This window comes from Panthera uncia, assembly GCF_023721935.1.
Source record: "Panthera uncia isolate 11264 chromosome E2 unlocalized genomic scaffold, Puncia_PCG_1.0 HiC_scaffold_19, whole genome shotgun sequence".
NCBI lineage: Eukaryota > Metazoa > Chordata > Mammalia > Carnivora > Felidae > Panthera > Panthera uncia.
In genome coordinates this window covers 15,376,152-15,383,155 of record NW_026057588.1, presented here as the reverse complement: position 1 = coordinate 15,383,155, position 7,004 = coordinate 15,376,152, and the positions used below count along the sequence as shown (strand labels likewise).

At 36.8% G+C, this 7,004-nt stretch overlaps 1 protein-coding gene and 1 pseudogene across 1 annotated transcript in view; both read left to right on the top strand.

Annotated features, from left to right (window-relative positions):
• LOC125915975 (zinc finger protein 420) overlaps positions 1-7,004 on the top strand; it is a 421,195-nt gene that overhangs the window by 284,965 nt on the left and 129,226 nt on the right. The gene's annotated exons all lie outside the window — the stretch shown is intronic.
• LOC125915995 (zinc finger protein 345-like) lies at positions 2,661-4,076 on the top strand (annotated as a pseudogene).

Here is a 7,004-nt window from a genome sequence, read left to right as displayed (position 1 = left end):
AAAATAAAAAAAAATAAAAAAATAAAAAAAATAAAAAAAATAAAAAAAACCTTTTTAAAGATTTTAGGGAAATATGTTGTATTTGTTTGCCAGGGTTGTGAAAGAGAATCTTTTCTGTGCTTCTCTCCTAGCTTCCATTGGCTTGCTGGCAATCTTTGGCATTCTTTGTCTTTTCCTGCATCACCTTGATCTTTGCCTTCAGCTTCACATGTTCTCTCTCTCTCTCTGTCTCTCTCTGTCTCTGTCTCTGTCTCTGTCTCTGTGTGTGTGTGTGTGTGTGTGTGTTACCAGATTCCCTTTGCAAGGACACTAGTCATATTACATTAGGGGCTCATCCTACTCCAGTATGATCTCGTCTTAATTTAATTAATTCTGTTTACAATGACTTTGTTTTCACAAAGGTCACATTCTGAAGTACAGGGGGGTAGGTGGTAAGGAGATCAACGTATGAATTTGTAGTGGACACAATTCAACCCCATAACATTTTCATACAGATAAAAATTTTGAAACCAAGTTGCACAGTCTGAGTAATAACACAGTGAAGACCCATCTTGCTACTATGTAGTTTAAGAAATAGAACATTGCAAGTACCTTCAGGGCCCCTTATGTGCCCAATTACGGCTATTGTTTTTCCCTTCACTATGTGGTTTGAAATGAGATTAAATGTGGTACACATCTTGGTATCTAGTCATGCAGGTTCTCACATCCTTGCTTCTTTGTTAGAAGTATGGGTTATGATCCACTGGTGACACACAGGTAGATTACTGAATTTTAAAATGATCACCAATAGTTCTACTCTGATTATGCTAAAATTGATTATAAAACTAAAATCATTTGTCTAATTTGCTTTTGGTAGTTGGAGGTGTCTTTGTAAAATTCAGTTTGGAGCCATCTGGGTGGCTCAGTCAGTTAAACATCTGACCTTTAATTTTGTCTCAGGTCATGCTCTCCCAGTTGTGGTATTGAGTCCCACATCAGCCTCCACACTGGACATGGAGGCTGCTTAGGATTCTCTTTCTCCCTCTTCCTCTGTTCCTCCCCTGCTTGTGCATGTGTCCTCTGTCCCCGAATAAATAAGCATTTTAAAATGTAAAATTCCATTTTAAAATAATTATATGGAATATTTCCAAGATTTCAATGGCAAATCCATAAAATAGGGTATATTCAGGGAAGTCTAGCTTTTATCCCAGTCTGTTCCACACTGTTCTCCACCCCCCCCCCACCCCCCCCCCCCCCCCCAAGCAAGACTTTACCTTTCCATTTTTTTCCTAAATAAAAGCAATGTGTATATCTTAAAATACTTTCACGGCAGCATACTATATACAATTTAGTCCACCTTCCTTTTTTCACTTAACAATATATTCGGGAGATAACTTCAGGGAGGTCTGAAGATTTTCATCATTCCTTTTTATGGTTGGAAAATATACTCCACTTAGTAGATGCACCATAGTTTTTTCAACCAGTTACCTAAGGATGGACATTTGAGTTAGTTCCAGTCATTGCTATTATAAATTGTGCTGCACTGAAGGGCATTGTGAGTAAATCTTCCAAAATTTATGTCAGTATATGTTTAGAGTTGAGTCATGTCACTCATATTGTTGGTTTATAAAAGGATAAGTAAGTATATAATTTGGCTAAATGTTGCTGAATTCTCCCCCACAAGGGGGGGTGGGTACCATTTTGTCATCCAGCTAGTAATGAGTGAGAGAGTCCATTTCTCCATAGCTTCCTGAAAGAATATGCTGTCAAACACTTAGACTTTTGCCATTCGTACAGTTGCAAAATATTATCTGTGTAGTTTTAATTTGTGTCAAAAATTGAAAACTATTCATTTAAAATTTCCTAGTTATCTCATGATCCCGTATGACTTCCTGTCAATTCACGTGCTTTGTGCATTTATCAAATTCCAAGAGTGTATTTGATCACTGTATAAATCATTCACATCTCATATACATTAATTTTAATTTAATTCCCCTATTTATACCATAAAAGTTTCATTTCTTCCGGGGGGGGGGGAAGCAAATGTTTTCTATTATGCTTTCTTTCAGACCACGAATCTAGGTGTAAACCAAGGAATTATCTCTGAAGGAGGAAGTTTATGAAATAGAATCACCCCAATAGTTTATATTGGAAAGTCTTACAAAACATGAACTTGAGTGTTCCTGTTACAGAAATGACTGGGAATGAAAAGAAAAACTGATGAAAAACAAGGATCTTGTGAGAAAATTTTTAATCAAGTTATTTTCAACTATGAAAATGTATACACTTTCAGTCAGCACCCATCTCTTACTCCATATCAAAAAACTTACATTGAAGACAAAGCCTGGGAATGCAAGAACTATGAGAAAGGTTTTGTATGTGACTTCCAACTAACTACACATCAGAGAATTGATACTGGTAAGAAATTCAGGAACCATAAGGAATATGGGAAGGCCATTAGTAGGGGTTCAAAACATTTTCAGCATCAGATCATGTTTATTAATGAAAACTGTGAACATAAGGAATGTGGTAGAGTCTTAGACTGTGTCCACCAGAGCATTCATACTGAGGAGAAAATCTATGAGGGTAAAGAATGTGGAAAAGCCTTTCTATATTTCTATCACATCAGAGAGTTTACACATGTGAGGAACCCTGTCTAGCTAAGGAAAGTGGGATTTTTTTTTAATCATTCCTCAGACCTTATTTATCATCAGATACTTCTTGCCAATGAGAAAACTTATCAATGTATGTTATATGGAAAAGCCTTTAGTAGCAAACCAGCCATTACTCTGCATCAGAGAATTCACGCTGGTAGAAACCATATATATGTAAGAAGTGTGGAAAAGCCTTTCATAGCAATTCAATACTTATAGAACATCAGAGAGTTCACACTGGTGAGAAACCTTATATATGTAAAGAATGTGGCAAAGCCTTTCATTATTCCTTGGATCTTAAAAGACATCAGAGAATCCAGACTGGTGAAAAACCCTATGAATGTAAGGAATGTAGCAAGGCCTTTAAGAGTGCATCGTATTTTTTTATACAGCATAGAATTTGTAGTGGTGAGAAACCCTATGAATGTAAAAATTGTGCTAAGACATTTGGAAGTAGCTCAACCCTTAATCGACATAAGAGAGTTCATACTGGTGAAAAACCCTATATATGTAAAGACTGTGGAAAGACCTTTTGTAGCAGTTCAAAATTTACAGAACATCAGAGAATTCACACAGGTGAGAAGCGCTATGTTTGTATGGCACGTGGAGAGACCTTTTGTAACAGTTCTATACTTACAGAACATCAGAGAATTCACACTGGTGAAAAACCATATGTCTGTAAAGAATGTGGAAAGGCCTTTTATCACTTTCAGACCTTCATCAACATTGGGGAATTCATATGATTGAGAAACCCTATGAGTGTAAGGAATGTGGGAAAACCTTTAGTAGTAGCTCTGCCATTATCTGGCGTCAGAGGATTCATACTGGTGAGAAACCCTTTGAATGTAAGGAATGTAGAAAGGCCTTTTATCATTCTTCAGACCTTTCTCAACATCAGAGAATTCACAAGGGTGAGAAACTTTATGAATGCAAAGAATGTGGGAAGGTTTTTGTACGTAGTTTAAATCTCAATCAACGTAGAAATGGTCATGGTGGTAAGAAGCTCTGAAAATAATCTGTGGGAAAGGCATTCACTTAATTTGAGTTAGGACTTCATGCTGATTAGATCCTGTAATTAATATGAGGAGCCCTTTATTTGGTATTGACAGCTGAAATTGCCCAAGGATATAGTAAATATTAGAAAACCATCAACAGTTCACTTACTTACTTAATTTGAATGAAGAAAATGAAAACTTTGGTGCATGTCAACCTTAAATACCAGACAATTTATTACAGAATAATCCTAGAATTTTATTTTACTTTTCCTAAAATAATTCTAGGTATTTTTTTGTCTTATGTATATTTACTGATTATTAAAATTGTTAATTGTGCTTACAGTTCTGGGCTGACTTATTTTTCTCCAAGATTTTGAACCCATCACTACTTATTCTTTCCAGTTGCTTTTCCTGCTGTTTTGGTGGTACAGTCTTATTTATATAAGCTTTAAAAAAAAATATATATATATATATATAAGCTTAAGTTTCAGGGCAATGATTTATCATTCATTTGCATATGTTTATATATGTGTATCTATATACATACTTATATATCTGTAATTATACCTGTACCTTCTTTTCTTCATTATTTTTATTTTTATATATTTTAATACAAATAGAACTGTACTGCCTTTTTGAAGAGTTACTTTTAATATTAACATTTTATTGTAATTTTTTCAGAAAATTTCAAAGAGCACAAAAGAAACTATTATAATAACCACTCTCAAAATTTTCAAAGCAAATTCTTTCAGAAAATTTTAAAAGAAACTCCTTTTCACAAATTGCCTTTCCTATGGTAGAGCATAGCATGAACAGTTTTCCAAGTCAGTAAATAGTATATCATTATCCTTATCTGAATATAGCTAATGTTTATCTGTGTGGCTCTACTATTATTTTACTAGTCTATTGATAAAATGTTTGCCTTCTAAATTTTGTCTTTATAAACAATGCTCCTTTCAACATCCTGTTTGCATTTCGTATACTTGTCTGCTTTATTTTTTATTTCTGAAACAATCTGTGAATGTCTTATACTTACGAAAATTTTAAATATTACAGATAAGCTAAACTCCCCTTTGACTATTTCCCTTCCTCTAGTTTCTCCCCTAAAGTTACCACTGTTGGCAGTTTCATTCGAGAGCCTTTTTAAAAACATGTTTTAAGTGTTTTATTTATTTTTGAGAGAGAGAGAAAGAGAGAGAGAGAGATACAGAGTGTGAGAAGGGGAAGGCAGAGAGAGGGAGACACAGAATCTGAAGCAGGCTCCAGGCTCTGAGCTGCCAGCACAGAGCCCAATGCAGGGCTCGAATCCATGAACCACGAGATCATGACCTGAGCTGAACTGAGATGCTCAACTGACTGAGCTATGCACATGCCCCTCAAGAGCCTTTTAAAAAATTTTTTTAACATTTATTCATTTTTGAGAGACAGAGAGAGACAGAGCATGAGCGGTGAAGGGGCAGAGAGAGGGAGACACAGAATCCAAGGCAAGCTCCAGGCTCTGAGCCGTCAGCACAGAGCCCTATGCAGGGCTCAAACTCACAAACTGCAAGATCATGACCTGAGCCGAAGTTGGTCACTCAACCGACTGAGCCACCCAGGCGCCCCTCAAGAGCCTTTTTAAATGCAACTCCACACACACGTTATATATATATTGCTTTCAATCGTATATGTTTTGCTTCAAGTATGGCAAAATTGAGATGACTTACATAACTGTCATTGGTATGTAATGAGTAAATGAATTATGAATGCATGAATATAACTAGTGAATTGTTTAGTGAATGTTAGTCACTATTATCTTCATCTATTTTATTTATGGAATGGTGTTGAGCTGTGGGGGATAAGCTTAGGGATCCCCCGGGCTTACACCAATGGGTTAGCAAGGCATAAAGAAATACAAAGTCATAAGATGCTCACACCTGAGTTTGGGTAAACCAGATTGGCACCCCAAGAACATGGGATGCAAAGGCACCCTGAGAATAGGGAGGCGCAAAGGTGCCAGAAATAGGGAGGTGCAAATGCACCCTAAAATAGAAAGGGGGTGCAGGGAACCCCCAAAATAGAGAGGGAGAGGCAAAGGCCTAAAATAGGAATGGTGCAAAGGGGCCCAATACATAGGTATGTAAAATAAACAAGATCAAATATATTCAGGGTGAAAGCACCCCCAATTTAGTACTATAGCAGAAAAGCTGCTTTCACGGGAGAATAGGGCCAGGTTAGGTAAATTGGTGAATTGAGCTATGGACCACTGCGCTGCAGGCAAAGCAGCCCAGAGCAGAGATGGTTAACAAAAGAAAAGGTGTCTTGTTAACCCTGAGGCTATTTCTCCTATCTGTCTCATCCCCTGAAGGCTGGCAAAGATAAACAGGCATGGCACCTTCCTGTCTGCCGTTAACAACCATCTACCCATCTGCCTGGTGCCAGGATTTTGTTTTATATTGACCCAAACCCCAAACACGGTATATCTTCAAAACCTCCCTTTCCCCCTCACAGCCTCAAGTTAATGTTTACAGTTTGTCTCTTTGTACACGCCCATCACCTTTGTAAGCCTTCTGATCTGAATAAATATGGGTCATGGACCCTTATTCGGGGCTCTCGTCTTTTCCTGGACATTAGCCATGTCTCGCTTTAATCCTGCATCTGCTCTTTTGCTGGCCAAAAAAGAACTTTAGACTTAAGAGTCTTCGACACTGAACCATAATGTACACTTTACTCACTAACAGATACTCCATATTGGGAAGAAAAAAAACAAAATCAAATAAAGATGTTAAGACGTAGTAAGCTCTTCCTGCAGAACTCAATCTTTATGCTGATCATGACATTCATATCAGAGAGAAAGTGTATATAAATGGGTATGGGGTGGTTGAGATCACAACTGTCACGGCATAATGAGAAGAGGTTTATTACCAAATGTATAATACAGAACACATTATCTGACTGATAAGAGAACACATAGGGTAGCTACCTATCTGAATACTGACTTGATTCTTATTGACATCACCCTTTTGTTAAGGATAAAATCAACACAAGTTACAATTGCTCTAGGAATAAATAATAGTGGGTATTCTGTATAGAAAATGTTGTTTGACAAAAGTACATGGAAGAAAATTACATTGATGCATGTACTAGAATGCTAGAAACTTTTATAATCTATATTTTTAAGAAACTCTGAAAAAACACAGAAATAGCTAAAGACAATGGAATGCATTTGTGAAAATAATTGAAATAGAGTACAGGTTTCCCCTGCTATTCAAAAGTACAGTGTTCCCCTACCCCCCCCCCCCAAAAAAAAAGGAACAAAAGTGGTGTCCCTATGAAACCTTTTGCAGACTGAACTGATATAAAGCAGAGAGTATCCCCTGCTTTCCAAAGTTCACCA